This window comes from Camelus dromedarius, chromosome 6, assembly GCF_036321535.1.
Source record: "Camelus dromedarius isolate mCamDro1 chromosome 6, mCamDro1.pat, whole genome shotgun sequence".
Taxonomy (NCBI): domain Eukaryota; kingdom Metazoa; phylum Chordata; class Mammalia; order Artiodactyla; family Camelidae; genus Camelus; species Camelus dromedarius.
This window is the reverse complement of record NC_087441.1, coordinates 45,795,549-45,812,322: the sequence shown is the minus strand read 5'-3', so window position 1 is coordinate 45,812,322 and position 16,774 is coordinate 45,795,549. Positions and strand designations below refer to the sequence as shown.

General features: G+C 43.5%; 1 protein-coding gene across 5 annotated transcripts in view; it reads right to left on the bottom strand.

The window, feature by feature from the left end:
* The window catches only part of SCML4 (Scm polycomb group protein like 4), a 106,418-nt gene extending 89,925 nt beyond the window's left edge, over positions 1–16,493 (bottom strand). For 3 of the 5 annotated variants that reach the window (XR_010381277.1, XR_010381276.1, XM_010989612.3), the window contains exon 1: positions 16,297–16,493. The gene's annotated coding sequence lies outside the window, so the exon portion shown is untranslated. Of the gene's footprint in view, positions 1–14,450; positions 14,475–16,296 lie in introns of those variants that run through there. The other 2 variants (XM_064486808.1, XM_064486807.1) reach the window with 2 other exon arrangements.
* Positions 16,494–16,774: the final 281 nt, after the last annotated feature.

Here is a 16,774-nt window from a genome sequence, read left to right as displayed (position 1 = left end):
TCAAGTTCACTGATTAACAAATGTAACACCACTAATTGGTTTCTATTTCTCCACTAACAGTAAGACCAGACCGAGTAACCACCTTCCAGGGCATAACTCAGTGTCTCTGCTCCTTAATGCTGACCTCTGGTGGGCCCACTGCTCTGTATACACATTGCCTTCCAGGACTTAGCACTGGACCTCCAAACTGGACCAGCATTCACTTCCTTGAACCATCACAGAAATTGCTGGCTTTAAGCACTAAGTCCCCATCCTGGCCTGGCAGTGGACTCCTTATCTCCAATTAGTCCCACTATCTCCCAGTGAAGCTCCCCACCCTCCGGCTCCAGGGCTAAAAGTGAAAGGAGTGGGGACTGAGGCCCAGACTCATGGACATTACCATCTCCACAGCTGCATCATTGACCTGAGGGCAGTTGCCATATTTTTCCCTTGGTTCCTGGCTCTTTGCCCAAGTGGTGCTGGGAGCTGGGCAGAGCTTTGACTTCCACCCTGTAAGAATCCACCAGCCTGTCTCATGGCAAAGGGCAGAGCCGGCTCCCTCTGCCCTAGGGCCCAGGTGCTCCTGTGCAATAAATTGCTGGCAGCCAGCAAATGTGCATCAGCAACGGGGAAGAGAGAGGAGGGAATTTTAAATGAGTCCTAAGGGATTGGAAAATTATTTGGTGAAATGTTCCTAAGCTTTTTCTACTTAATACCCATAAATTTCAGGGGCCATGTGTGCTAACAGCTTTTGATTTATGATGTCTTTATTCTTGCATTGTATTTAAGCCAAATTATGAAAAGGTAGCAAGAGTAAAAAGAACCCTTTAAAAATGCTTTGGGATCCATCATGGGATCGAGCCATTTCTGTCAATCCTTGCCACCACTTGGTTAAAACAAGGGCTCTGGGTGCTGACAGCCGAGTAGCTAATTGGTATTGGACACCAGCCAACCAGAAGTCCTCTTCTTAAAAACTTTTCCCTCCCCTCCCCCAGCCCCCTGCCTCCAGTAAGACCTTTTCATGGATGCTGAGGCCAAGGAGGAAAGCCTGCCTTGGGTAAGCTTTGTGGGGCCAGGTCTCACTCAGCTGCCACAGCACAGAGATATTCCCAATACTGCTAATTAAAATGCCCACGGTCAACCAGTATGCTCCTGTTTCACTGCCCAGGGGTTGCAAAGCTCCCTGCTAATGCGGAACACAAATTAACTAAATGCCGTGTCAGCCTTTCTTGTCCCATTACAACGTTATTGTCATATTTATTAGCACAATTCCCTGTAGGACACTGGTTGGAATATCTGAAAAGTGAGTTAAGCACTCTCCTTAGCTAGATGGGGAAAATACTGGGCCGTTTCCCTGAGCAGCAACTCCCTGCCAAAGACAAGCCGCCCCACCAGTGTTCCTGCACTGGACAGGGATATTCTTGCAAACTGTAATCGTCTTCCATTCACGCGACTGTAAAATCACAAGATTGTTGCCGCTGCTTTTATTTCAAAGAACAGTTCTGTTATCCAATTACTAGAATTTAACAACCTACAGCACTTCCATGAATTAATTACAGTCTGAGGGGAAAACAAACACAAACTTCACCCATCACGTTGTTCTAAATCACATCAACCTAATTGCTTGATATTCAGAATTCAGTTTTCTTTTGCACATCTCCCGCAATTACTCCCTCCCACTTTGTCTGCCTGCCTGCCTGCTTCTGCACTCATTTGTGGGATACGTATTTTACCCAGAGTAATAGGAAAGCTGAATGAGGAAAAAAGGGGGGAAAAAACTTCTTTGGAACGTTCAACAAGGAAGGAAAGACACTTTACTACTACAATTTTGTTCTTTGGCAGCAACAAGAACACACATCCTGACACCTTCCTTCTTCCTCCTTGTCCACCAGAAAAATATTCTGAAGTCATGTAGCAGGAGATAGCTAAGGATCTAAATACTATATATAAAGTCTGTGTGGAGAATCTGTGTGGAGAATTAGGGTCAGGGGAGTGATATGTGAGCGATGTTTTAAAAGACAGAATTTCATCACATGGAGGATGGAGAAGTGAGGGAAGAGAATTCTAGGATATGGGAAGAGAAAGTGAAAAAACACAGAGTCTTTGAGAATGTATAGGAAAGGGCAAAATGCTCATATAGCCTTTTTCATTTCTATTTTGCATGTTTTGCATATTATGTTTTATAATATGTATGATGCATTAATATCGTTGTGTGTACATAATCTATGAATATACATATATTGGGAATGTGCACTCAAGGAATTATGATGGAGAACATGGTCCAGACATTTGGTACCCATTGAGTGTAAGCAATGGAATCTACCCAAGATGTTTAAGCAATTGAGTGACTAGAGTGCATCGTGTCTTACAAAGGTAACCTTGCTGCAGTGCACAATTGGGTGACGGGAGGAGGAACTGCAGGCAGAGGGGTGTGGCCAACGGCCCTGAATATGGTCCAGGGAGGGGTGTCACTGAAGGCCTGAGCAAGGGCAATAGAGGGTGGAGGGAGAAGGGGGAAGTACCAGAAACTCTTCTGGAAGTAGCATCAACAAGGACGTGATTTCTAATTCAAAGGCATGGGGTGAGAAGAGTTAGGGATTCTGAAACCGTTATCTTGGGTAGCTGGGGAGGCAGTGATTGCTTTCATGAAGTCAGAATAAAGGAGAAAGAGAAGAAGTGGCGAAGGGGGAAAATAACGAGTCCAGTTTTGGCAATGTTGAGTTTAGGGTACCTGTAGAACATGTAGGTGAAGATGTCCATCAAAACAGTTGAAATTCTAAACTGGAACTTGGGAAGCTAGCCAAGCAAGTCTTTGCATACAAACCCCCCTCACGTAACCACTCATCCCCCTTTCTGTCCATACATCCTCTGATCCATCTAGAAAACATGGGGAGGAGCTCTATATCAGGCTTGAGGCTCATGTGGTCTGGGAAAGGGGCAGTTAACACAAAGGCTGCTCCTGGGCTGGGTACTCATTCTCACTCCACTCCCTGCCTGCCACATCAGGAAATCTTCAGTTGGGGCATCAGGTGGTAAGCGGATAAATAAAGTCACCCAAAAAGTCCCCAGGAAAACCCCTGGCCCTCAGGCAAGGCAGCTGTCCCAGTTCTTTCTCTCAATGCCTGGACATCAACCAAAACATGGCAGGCCAGTCAAAGCCAATTCATACCATCAAATGTGAGTGAGGAGAGTGCTTGAGTTATATGTTGTAGCAATGTATTTTCAAAGTTCTCCACCTCTATTCTTATCATATATTGCCCTTCCTGAAATCAGGGATTCTAGGAAAACTTTACAGGCTAACGCTGACAGTGGCTCTGGTCTGGGATTCAATAATGCAGGATTTTTATCCTAACCCTGCTACTGTCCTAGACCCTGCAGCAAGGGTGCATTTGTCTCTTCACAACGAAGCTTGTTGCCCACTACAAAATGCATCCAAACATCAGTGTTAAAATTCAGGCCACAATAATTATTATTCACTTTCAACAAGTTAATTTTTCAAGAATAAGAGGGAACTGTCATATTGAAGAGTTCAAGAAAACTAGTCAAAGGGATGAACGTTAGATTAATAATTTTAACTCGAATAGAATCTGGATCCTCAAGACTCCCCCACCCAACTGGTGCACAAGCATCTTAGGAAGTCCTACTGGGAGAGGTAGGATGCACAGTGGGAACTGTGTCCACAAGCATAAACTCTGGGGCGCTATCAGTACAACCCTCCTTGTTGAGTTCCATCAATTTTAGGAACTTTGTGAACTTGCACTGCTCGGCAGGGAGGAGAGAGCAGGAGGTTCCAGTTGCCATTTTAAAAAGATTTGGAGACATCAGACCACCTCCTCTGCCGTGAAGGGAGAGTTGGAACATTTGTAAAGTAGGTCCCTTGGCCATCTGGAGCGGATATAGCAGATATGTGACTGATCTAAAATTCAAAGAATTGTAGGTGTTTGCTAAGCCATAAGAGACCATTATGAGGCACATTTACCATTGATAGTTACAGGAAATAGATGAAAACGGTCAGATGAAGCACTGTTGTGCACTGAACTGTGTACCCCCAAAATTCGTATGTTGGAAGGCTTAACCCCCAATGTGACTGCATTTGGAGAAAGGGCTTTTAAAGAGGTAATTAAGATTAAATGAGGTCATAAGAGTGGACCCTGATCCAATAGGACCACTGTCCTTATAAGAAGAAGGAGAGACACCAGGGATACTCAACGCACAGAGGAAAGGCCATGTGAGGACATAGCAAGAAGGTAGCCATTTATAAGCCAAGGAGAGAAGCCTCAGGAGAAGTGAAACCACTAACACTTGATCTTGGACTTCAAGTCTCCAGGATGGTGAGAAAATAAATTTCTGTTGTTTAAACCACCCAGTCTCTGGTATTTCATTATGGCAGCCCAAGGAGACCAACACAGGCACTATGAATACATTTGCTTCTTTAGTAACAAATCACTGCTGTTTTCATCCAATAAATATATAATCAAAACAAGTACAACTTGTTTTTGTGAACTTGCTTGTTTTCTTTGTTGTATTTCGTGCTTCTGGTTGTTCCTCGTATTACTTGTGAATCAGCCCAGCCTACTCCTCTCTCTAATCCAAACAGGATTCGTCATTACATGGGGTGGAAGTTCCATCCCTCTCTCTGATGCTGAAGACAGGGTGAGGATGATTACAGGTTCTGCTGATTTGCAGCACTTTGTGCAAGTGAGGGCTGCCCAGAATGCCCCCAGTCAAAAGGGACCTGCCTGGAGAAAAAGGTGTGTCTTCTTCAGTCCCACTGAGGTGCCCACTGCAGGTTCTCTGTTCCACATTGACCCTTTAAGTCAAAGAGGCCAAAGAGATAAAACCGCTGCCCTAAAGACTTTTTATCCCACTTCTGAGGGCGGTTTGGTCACAGAGAGGGGACAGTTAGTAAGTGAAAATGATAGTGCCAAAGCATCATCTAAACAAGCAGGGCCCAGAGGGGGACATGAAAATGTCCAGCTGCCTTCATGGTCGTGAGACATGGACTTATCATAGCGCCTCTGATGTCACATCACATACATCACATCTGAGCTCCTCGTCACCCTGAGACAGACTTCACATAACATATTGAGACAGGGTGTCCAGCAGCCCTGACTTCCAGGGCAGACATTCTCTCCCCAGAAGGCCAAGTTTGCTGTGACATATGATCTTGTGCAGGAGCTGGCAGGAAGACTGAATGGCAGCTGCACAACTGTGGGCAGCCTGAAGGCTGACAGCAAGCCTGGCGGCCAGCTGCACATCACTGGGAATGGCCACTCCCAGAAAGGCAGCCAGAAGTCCACGGTGTGGCTCAAACCTCCCCAGAGGTAGAGTCACCAACAGGGACACTCTCTAAAAGCTGCTCTGAAAGCCAAAGAATAACTTTTCCAGGAGACATTTTGGGAAGGATTCATACAATCACAGTCTCTACAGGTGAACTGAGGATTTCAGCTCCAAATCCTCAGACCAGAGACAGGGGAAGCCTAGGGCACAAAGCATTGCTTACCAAACTTCAGATCCTTAGCTACAACCTTAGCAATATTTGTCATGTCTGAACACCTCCTATGATGGTTAATTTTATGTGTCAACTTGACTGGACCATGGGGTAACCAGATATTTGGTCAAACATTATTCTGAGTGTATCTATGAGTCTGCAGACTGAGTAGAGCAGATTTGCCCTCTCTAATGTGGGTAGGGCTCATCCAATCCGGTGAAGGCCTGAATAGAACAAAAAAGGCTGAGTAAGAGGGAACTCCTCTTGCTCTTGCCTGATGGCCTTTGAGCTGAGACAGTAGTTTTTTTCCTGCCTTCAGACTTGAACTAAAACATCAACTCTTCTTGGGTCTGGAATCTGACACCTTTTAGATGGGAACTATACCACTGGCTCTCCTGGGTCCAGCTTGCTGACCATAGATCTTAGGACTTCTCAACCTCCATAATCATGTGAGCCAATTCCTTATAATAAATCTCTATCTATACTCTATCTATCTATCCCATTGGTTATGTTTCTCTTAAGAACCCTAATACACCTTCTGTACCATATTTACTTGATAGCTACTAAATTTTAAATAGCCTATTTAAATAAATGCATTTTAAAAGGCAACTTTGTCATATTCACAAATTTAAACCAAGTATTTTTGCCAAAAATATAAATATATAGGCTAACCATGAAATTAAATATACACTTATTAAAATAATAGTTCTCTTGAAAACTTCTGATGGTAGCTGTATATAAAACAAAACTTCTATTTCTCATTTCAGTCCCTAGTAAATGGAGATCAACTATATTTTATAGTGAATTATATCCTCTTTTCAAGTGGAAAATTCTTTTCTCTTAGGCATCAAAAATAATCCACAATCCACAATCCAACAGAAAGAATGCCATTACTGTGTTTTCCAGTTATCAGCTGCTACATTTAAACCTATGCCAAACTTTGTGACTTATTATGTAGGTCTCACCATTTTGTGGGTCAGAAGTTCAGAAAAGGCTGGACTGGGCGGTTTGTATCTGATCCTTGTGGCATCAGCTGGAGAGGCTAGGACAGGAGGAGTCACTTCCAAGGTGGTTTCTTCACTCACATGTCTAGTGTCTCTGTCTTTCCTGCCTCCTTCTTTCTCCCCTTGGTGTTTGATCCTCCAGGGCCTCTCCACGGAGCTTTGCCTTCTCATGGCCTGGCAGCTGTGGGGCAGCCACACTTCTTACGTGGTGGCTCTGGGTTCCAAGGGCAGGCATTCTGAGAGTCCTGGGTTGAACTGCAAGGCTCCTTGTATTTGTCCTGGAACATCACTTTCACCACAACCCATGAGCCAAGCAAGTCACTTAGGACAGCCCAGAGTTAGGGGGAGGGAAGCCTCAGTCCCACGGAAGGAATGTCAAAGAGTCTGCAGCCATCTTTATTACTTCACCCTATTCTCACGTACTGAACAAGGAGAAAGTCCTCAGGCACGGGGTTTCCACATCATGGATAGAAGTGCACCATGCGTCTAGAACTAGGGCAGGAGCCAGGTCACACTGGAGAAAAGGCATCGGTTTGAATGCCTGGCTTTGAGACCACTTATATCACTTACTGGGTAACCTTGAGCCAGTTGCTTAAATTCACTGACTCTCATGGGTTTTGTCTGTAAAGTGGAATGATGATACTTTCCAGGGCTGTCGTGTGGATACCTAGTAAAAAGCCTTACTTTCTTTACTCAGTAAGTGTTAATGTTTTTAAGCAAACCCAGAGGATAGTGAAGATTTTACAAAAGTATTTTCACTGTATTTGTGATAAAACCTATGTATAATCTGAAGGAGGAGAATGAGACATGATCTAAGGGGCCTTCTCACGCGGCTTAAAGCTGCAGTTTTTGGAGGACATTTTCTAGCAAGTATCTTCTTCAAATGTCAAAGTTACCCCCAAATTCCTGCCATGATATTTGAGAATAGCTCTGCCTAGTAATCATGTAGGGAGCTGGCAAAACAGCACCATTCTTTTTCTTAGCCATAATTAATCAGGTGTTTGGGGAGGTCGAGAGAGTAAAATGCATGGCAGGTTGGCACACTGTGATCCACAGGTGTTCAGAGGTGGTGATGACACCCCTATAGAGGGGCATTTTGGAAATGCGTTGGAGATGGTTTTACCTGGTCCAATGCTGGGGGCAGGGTGAGCATTACTATACTTAGAGGGCAGAGGCCAGGGATGCTGGGTGCACGGAGCTGTCCTACATAATAAAGCACTGTCTCACCACACAGTCACGTAAGTGAAGACCTCGTTTTTCTGAACCTAGAACTAACTTCATTTTATGTATAAACATAATGTAATTCTGTTCAGCTATAATACTTTCCAGGAATGCAACTAGTACATAAGTCAAGGGAAGACTGTTCTCTGTTTTGCTCAGAATTGCAAGAGTTGTTTACCATTTTGGAGAATCATGTCACTGGAAGCAGCATGAGCTCATGTTGTCTGAGTCCTCAATACCACATGCCTGTTTGGGGCTGCAGCAGAGGTAGCGGACGGCAAGCACCTGATCACTCCACGTGGCATCCAGAGTGGGGCGCCTGCACTGGAAGTAGTTACGAATTACATTGCCTTCATTCTTCTTCGTATCTCGGTTATGACATCATGCTGATTTTTCTTAAATCATGGGTGTGGGTGGGTTAGATTATCTGGGAAATTCACTTCAGAATTGTAAACAGGGCATTAAAAAATATTTGTAATAAAAATGAGGGCTGAGTCCAACAGGCCTCAGAGTCCACTGCTTTAAGAGAAGTTTGCTGTGGATCAAAAATGCCTTTCCCAGTGGAAACACCAGGGAATCATTTCCTTTCTGGAACCTGCTGGACCTGGGAACAGCCCAGCCCGGCCGAGCAGAAGGAGCTAGCTCTAAAGCATGAAGGAGCTCTTTCTCTTCAGCCCTCACAGGTGAAAAGACACGGACGCCTCGTCAGCTTTTCAAAACTGAAGGAAAGACTCAGCAGACTTCATATGGCCATGTGACCCAAGGCAAGTTAACATAAGCCTCAGTTTCCTCATCTATGTAATGGAGATAAAAATAGCCCCTCCTATATTGACTTCCTCTGTGGATCAAATAAAAAAAAAATGAGATAAAGCATGTTTAGTGCTCCCCTCAGCATCCCTGAGCGTATGGTGCTCAATAAATGGAAACACGGGTTTATTACCATTTGTATTTCACTTTACAGTTTACAAAACCCGTTTCCATATCCTGTTTCCTTTGAACTTTATATACATTATCCCAAGTAAACCTTCTCAACAACTTCTGAAATATTATAGCCTATGATCTAATACAGTAGGTATAACGCCAAAGAGTGCATACGCCCTTTCCACAAAAGCTGCCTCTGCCTGCGCCAGCATTATCATTAATTTAATCCTTCATTCATTTTTTCATCCATTTAACAAATATTTATTGAGCATTTGCCATATTCAAAGCACTGGGCCTCAGCTGTGGGGACCCACAGGAATTCCCATAAGGAAGGGAGGTTCAGGGAGGCCCAAAGTTGCCATGATACTTGCCCTGGGTCACATTGGTAGCCATGAAACAAGACTTTTCCCATTCAAAATCCATGCTGCTCCATTTGGATTTACTATGTACAGCTCTGAGGACAAAAGGAGGCCCTCACAGGAGGAAGAAGTTACTGGAGGAAGAAGCTGCGAACCTCCCTCGCTAACAGTTAGAGCTTCCAACAAGGGAAGGGGTAGCGTCTTGAGGAGGGACACTAGAAAAGAGACTGAGGCTTGCCCTGGGAGGGAGGTCGTCAAAACCCATTCACTCAAAGGATCTGGGAATCACGTAGAGACCTCTTCACAGAGAATTGGTTTTTACTTTTAACTATTCCCTTCAAATGTCAGATGATTTCCCCTCAAGCTCATTATTTAGGTTATTATTTTAACCTTCCAGCTTCCACAGAGAGGTGAGCTGGCTGGAAAATGGTCTGGGATGTAGTGAATCCATGGTCCCAATATAAATTCTCCTCATCCTGTCCCAAATCTCTATTCTCACAGATGAAAAAGAAAACCCCCTTGAAACTGATAACCCATCTACCAGGTACACAAGCAGAATATTGGAAATCTCAACCAAAGAGCTGCTTGGGTCTGCCTAACTTTGCCCAGGAAGCCATACAACCCACACTGTCCACTGTTAGAAACCTATAAGGACCAGTTACATCTTTGGTCCCATGGAACTTTCTTTCCTCAGGCATGAAAATGTCAAATATAGTCATAAACGCAGTAGTCTAACCGAAATAGATTTTTTAAAAATGACTATACTTCCCATTTATTCCACACTATTCCGGTTTCAAGCCAAGTAGTAAGAACTCAATTTCTCTTTACTTGACCCTAGCAGATTTGGGCTGCTTCCAAGGAAACATGTGTAAGAGACAAACTTTTCTGAATGTGCTTTTCCCTTCCTCTGCTATCAGAGAACTTTTAGGTCCTTTATTCTCTATTAGGTTCATGCCAAGTGACCTCTAAAAAAAGGGCAATAGAAAGAAAGGACCAGTCCACTATACCAGCACATATCTTTGGCCCTCACACTGTCACACACATTGCACCCCAACCTGAATGTTTACCTTCAATTCCCTAGAGAGAGCTTATATTCACCTGGTCTCATTAACACAATGCAGAGTTGTACAGGTTCTCACTGTGGGACCAATTAACTATTTCCACCTCAGGCACCAACACAGCCCCACCACACAGTTTGTCCTCATTATTTATGCTAAATGCTTGCTATTAATTACATTACAAACACTCAATACAGGGGTATTTTTTCACACTGTGGGTGGTGATCTCAGGCATTAGAGCCTGTTGAGTTTTGTTTTTTTTTTTCACTGTTTCTATGCTTTGTTTGTAATTTGTGCACCAAGATTTAAAGCTTTCTACAGCTTTCCACCTGAAGCATTTTCCAAATGAAGTTTTTAAAGTGATATCATCAAATACCCTTGAGCATCTTTTGACCTGAAAGGGGGCATTCTCATAGAAGGGGAAAGCACTGACAGCTATTGTATTGACCCGCAAATCTCATGGCAAAGTCCCCCAGCATAGGATGCAATGGCAATAGCATGAACCAAATCAGTGACCACAGGTTTCTTAGGACTGAAACATGATAGAATTCTATTCCCACAATGGAGTTCTTTACTGATCAATCAACCCAATGCTTCACAAAACATTTTTGAGTTATTCATTGTGGGAAAAATAGCATATCTTAAAAGCTAATTGTATGATCAAGGCTTGACATCACCATAATTTCCCAATAGTGAGGGTGCTAAATCCTAAAGGACTGTGAAGGAAAGAGGTCAGCCTCTTTTCTGGAAGGTCCAAAGAATGAGAATGATTTCTATTGACTTGTAATAGTTTAGAAACAGGCCCAAAGGAATTGATTACATAATACAACCTCCAAATCCCGGCTTCAAAACAAAAAGCATGAACGCTCCAAAGTTGGTTTTCACCTTGGGTTTTTCTCTTCAATTCTTCTTTTCCAAAGCCCTATCAAAATAGGATTCAAATCCTGAGGCCAGCCTCAGGCCACCTCAAAGACTGCATCCAAGGTTGCATCCACACATGGTCACTGTGAGTGTTAACATCAGCCGGGTGAGAGGGCTCAGGGCCTGGCTCCCAACAGCAGGGAAAAACACACTCCTTGGTGTTCAACCCTGGTTTTCTCATCAGAAGGGTGATGTCCCAGGATGACTTGTGAACAAATATGAAAGGGAACACAGAAATTTTGCCTTTAGTCCAAAAGAAAACGGCCCAAGGTCTGTGAGCTGACAGCCATATGCTACTGTTGACTATTACTGAAGCCTTTCAAACAGCACCAGGGGATTACAGGAGGCGAAATGATGGAAGGCGGGTGGACTAAGCTCACTGGAAGTCCTCACTGGAAGGGGGATAGAATAGGTCTCTCCTCTGGGTTTTATCTTGGTACCTCTTTGTCCAGTGCCATTTTCCCTAGGCTGGACTGGGACCCAACCAGCATAACTTTTTGCTCTGCCCACATGAGCATTTGCTCCCAAATTTAAAGCCCATCTTCACGAAAGGCTGCATGTTTCTTCAGGATGAATTTCAAGTCATTGTTTCTGTTTTGAAAGAATTACGGCTTTTGCTCTAGGATGGTCAGCACAGGGACAGAAAAAGGGCAAAGGCTTTTGTTACCAAATATTCAGCTCCCAAAAGTTGAGTCACCATCACAGGGCTAACCAGACAACGTCACCACCTTTCAAAGCACAGCATTGATGCTATTTTTCCCTGGCACATTAATTTTCTCACAGCAGCCAACTCCACTCCTCTGCTTCTGTATTGAATGCTTTATGGAGACAGAAAGGCCACCACTCCTCAGCCCAGTCCCTTCCTCAAAGGGCTCAAAGGAGTGCCAATCCTCCTTAAAAAGCAGCAACACCGGGACCAAGTTCCATCTATCTGATCAATAAATGCGGCTGCTGAAAAGGAAATGCATGTATGACTCCCCACAAATAAAAATTTAGGGTAGACCGTGTCTGAGTTGGTGAGAGAATAAAGAGGAGTTCGTATGGTTTGGTGCCACCAGATTCTCTATAAAACACAACTGGTCAAACTGTAACAATAGCAACCCCTGGGAATCCAGTGTATGGATTTCAGAATACACTCCCATTACACCAAGGTGTCACACAGACTCAGTGGAATGACTTTTCAGTCTAATGCAAAGTCCATTCCTGTCCTAAAATGGTAGTCCACAAAGTAATCACTGCAAGAAGGAAGAGGTGTTTTATCTCCTCAGTGGTGGCCAAGTACCTCTTCTGATTGAAAAATGCTGATTTATTCCAGAATGCACAAATCCTGCTGACTGCTCATCTCCAGCCCACTCTCCTAAAGGCAGGGATGTTCTAGACTGTGTCAGAAGGGCCAGTTTAACCTGGCAGGAAGCTTTGTCTCCAGCATCAGGTCCTAGCCAGGTCTCTTGGCTGAGAGAAGCAACAGCCTACCAATGCCAATATCTGAAGAACCCAGAGGATGGAGAGAGAAATCTGACTTCTGAAGGAGTGATTTGCACCCATCGCCACTTGACTTCCAGCCAGCCACTATGGCCAAAGAGCAGTGTCCCTCCTTAAGCTGCCTCCAAATGTCACCTACCAGCGACTAGCAACACAGGGGAGTAGGTGTGTTGGCAGTAGGGAGAAGGTGTTGTGGAGCAGGCTGCTCTCAAATGCCCAGTACTCCTGTACCTCCTCAGACATTGATAGGTCAGAATAAACCAAATTTCAAACAGCCTGTAAGCACGTCCAAACTGGCCTGCAGCTCCCTTCCTTCAAGCATCAATCTAAATGTTAGCATCTGACAATGCGGGTGAGAGTTTGCAGAAATATTAAGGAATGAACCCTTGCCAGAACTGAAACCGAGATGAATGCAATAACAATGACAAACACTTAGAAACTCGTGGGCTTGCAGCCAAACACTCAAACTTGGTCTGTACGTACCAACAAATGCAGGATTCGCCACAGCGATTTATAGCAGAGATTTATAGCAGAGACTAGCATGTGGCGTTCTTGCAAATAGAGGTTTGGGGAGAAAAGGTAGAAAAGGAATACGACGAAAGAGACAGATTGAAACACAATCCAAACACTTTGAGCAAAGCTTTCAGCCTCAGAAATTTTACCACAATTTGGGTGATCCTAATGGTCTCTGAACCACATTGGAAAATGTCACAATAGACGTTTGAATTAAAATCCAGTCGGTTTGCCAAAAGACCAATTGTTAAAAATTGGCAAGATTCCAGACAACTTACTAGGCTGCATACTGCCCGGGGCTGAGAGAATTGCTAATTCCAGAGAAAGTTAATTATCACCTTATTGATAAAGGGGTAATTTTTAAAGCTTCTGGTGTGGCTTTTGTGACTTATTAATTAAAATTTAGAGTAATTTACCAGACACAGTGGTGGCTTCTGTTACATTATATACGTACCAAACCATTTGATTTTTCTCCCAGGAGCTGTTTCTAATCCCCCTTGCCTCTCCTCACCTGTCTGCCTTTGAAGGCAACAAAAACATTAAAAACGTGTAAACCTCAAACTAGCCTTTCGGGAGATTGCAAGATTAAGAAGTGAGATGTCCAAGGAGGCATTTAAACAAAGCTCTCTCCTAGAAATGCCAGATTTGCCCACCAAAATTCAGAAGCACGTGAGCTCACACCAAAAGGGACTGCTTTCCAGACTTCATCTCCAAAATGTTACACCGAATTTTATGCCCTTTGATAATTTGGTTGGAAAAGAGCCTTCCCTCACCTCCTTTCCCTTCTCTCCCACACCATCCCTGAATAAAAGCGCGTAAGACTCAGCAGCACGGAATGAAACTGGAGGTGCTTGGACTCTGAAGCCCCCAGCCCGACCAGAGGCAATGTCTCCTGCTCTCTCCAGGACGTGTGGAACGGGCCACCTGGCGTGAGAGTGATGCTGTGGCTTCCAGGGGTACAGACTCGGAGAAGCCGCGTCCCCCCCCCGCCGCCGCCGCCGCCGCCGCCGCCGCCGAGCTCTGCCTGGACCGGGGAGCGAGTTCGCGCTCCTCCCCACCTCTGCCGGATCCCAGAATTGGCTCCAAGGTGTCTTCAGGGGGAGTGAATGTGTGTGATGTGTCCTCCCGCCACCCCAAACTGTAAACAGACCTACAGAACACTCTAAAATTGAACTCCCTAAATGAACGTAAAGGTTATTTCTCAGCATTCCTAGTTTTGTGTTAAGGGAACTTCAGCAATGTTTCCTGAAACTTGTTGAAGTATTTAAGATCCAAAATTGAGATTGGAAAAAATACATAAAAGCCACCACAATATGAGAGGTTTAACGCAATCTGCTTGTGATTTTTCACATCATTTAAAGCTTAAGATATTTTTTTAAATTCTATCTTTGTACTTTGGGCGATCGCGTGAATTTTTATAACAAGCAAACATTATTTCACATTTAAAAACTCATTACTTTTTTGAATCTTCAATATAAAGTTCTTACAGCAGAGGCAGTACCTGAGGTTGGCTTGTTCTCTAGCTGCTGGTCTGCTTGTCTTACTGATGCTGGAGAAGCCCCCACAACCCCAGCCCCCAGAAACCAAGAACCAGAAAGTGAAACTGCTTCTGCTGGTTTCACTTGCCTCGAAAACACACCACCAAAAGCAAATAAATGACGGAGAGCAATTTTCTCTTGTTTCTCTTATTGTTTTCTTTTCTTTCTATTATTGTTCATTTACTTGTTAGTTTTGTTGTTGTTGTTTTGGGGGGTAGGTTTTGGTAGCAAAATAAAAGTAATTTCAGTGGCACAGGGAAGAAATTTAAGCATGTTAAACATAAAAGAACCCGGTGTTTGTGAGATTTGCATTTTTCTTGTAATTCCACAAATCAAGCAGATATAAATTTACCAAAATATTATAGAGCCTTACCACATATGCAATTTACAGAGTTGAAGAAAATAAAAATATCTGTCACAAATGTACTTAAAAGATAAAGACTGTGAAGCCACCAAGCAACTTTCCTAAAACTGAAGGTTCTACACGTACACTTACTTGAGTGTAGATGATCACTATTGCTTTTCTAGGTAATCTTTACTGAGCTGCTGTTGCTCAAATCCCCGGCCCATTTTTTCAGGCTAGTTCTACCAAACAACACACCAAAAACTGCTCCACACGAACACTGCACTCCTAGGTAGTTTACTTTTCCACACTGTAAATTCCTTCAGTTATTTTTATGCTTTCACTCCAAATATCCTATTTTATTGGAAAAAAAAAAAGAGTCAAGAAAAACAAAAAAAGCAACTATGTTTTTCACTCTTCAAAAATGGTCGCTCTGGTTAAAAAGGAAGAAAAACAGTATAACAGAGTATACAACAAACATCTGGATTCAGAAGTGCCTGGATTACTGTCTCAGATACCACAGTTTCTGAGACCAACCAAAAAGCCACTTTCTCAGGAAGCTACTGATTGTCTGACCCTCTCGAGTACTGTCACAGCACCGAGAGACAACACCATGAGCCCCCTCTCCTTCACTGTTACAAGGAGGGGAAAGAACTTTGACTTAGCGCCTCAACCATCGGTCAAATGACTTTCTTGCAGCCGGTACCTCACATCCACTGTGCTGTCCTGTTTAGCAGGCAACCTGGAAAGGAAGCTTCATGACACTGGGTTCGAGTCATATAATGCCCACCTGGGAAGGAGGTGACTCTCTGTACTTGAACTTGGGAAAACTGCTCCTGATACTCCACAGTCACCTGGGTATCTTTCCCAAAACTAAGACCAGCAACTAGCAATAAATAGTATTCTCATCTATCCTGGTAAATTAGGAAAAACGAGCACAGAGACACACAAAATATTCCATCTGGTATATAAAAAATAAATTCAATTAAAAAAACCTCTCTTGCATGTTCACATCAATTGTAAAAATTAAATTTTAGGTAAATATTTTTACCCCAAGACATACTACAATTTTTTTAAATTTAAAAAACGAAACAAAGCAAAGTGAAATCATTATGCCAAAAAAAAAAAAAAAAGCTAACCAATTATTTGAGTTCACATTTGGGGGAAAAATAACTTTCTACATATTCAAATGCAGAGTCAAAGAGTAGCGTATGTACCCCAAATTGATAAACTATACAATTCTATACTACATCTCCCCGTCTAAAATCTGGTTAAGAAATCAAATGTTGTATTTTGAGTGGGAAGGACTAAAGTTTACCTGCCAGCCTCAGTGGATTTAACGCAGGACACTCGTGCATTGCTATAGAGATACGTTTGCAGCCCAGAAACAGGTAACATGTCATGCTGACAGTGAAAAAAAGGATCCCATGTCAACGGCACACCCTCCAATTGTGCATCTCCCTTACCTACGGCTTGTTCACCAGAGCCCTGATCAGGTTCTTTACCAGGCCGGGAATGTTGACTCAGAAGACAGATGACTTTCAGTACATGCAAACCGAGTATTGCAAAAGCTAATCTTCCACCCGTGTGTTAGTAGCTCACAGTTAGTCTCCAGCAGCCCTGCTCTCCGGCTGCAAACATCTCATTAGACTAATGCATTCAGCACAGGCAGAAAACTCGATTTACCATAGCTACAGCAATGAATTTCCATTACGATGACAGCTTCAACCACATCATGTCCGGAAAACCAGCCAACCACTGGCTTTTAAAGAACACACACATTTTACATGCAGAAAACGAGGTGCGTGCGTGTGTGTGAGTGTGTGTGTGTTTCGTGTTTCCTTCCTCTCAGCAGCCCAACTAAGAGAAATGTGCAGTGTAGCTTTTTGCCGACGCGAGCTGCAAGGTAATGACATTTCTGCTTCTTTGGTAGTTACGTCCTTG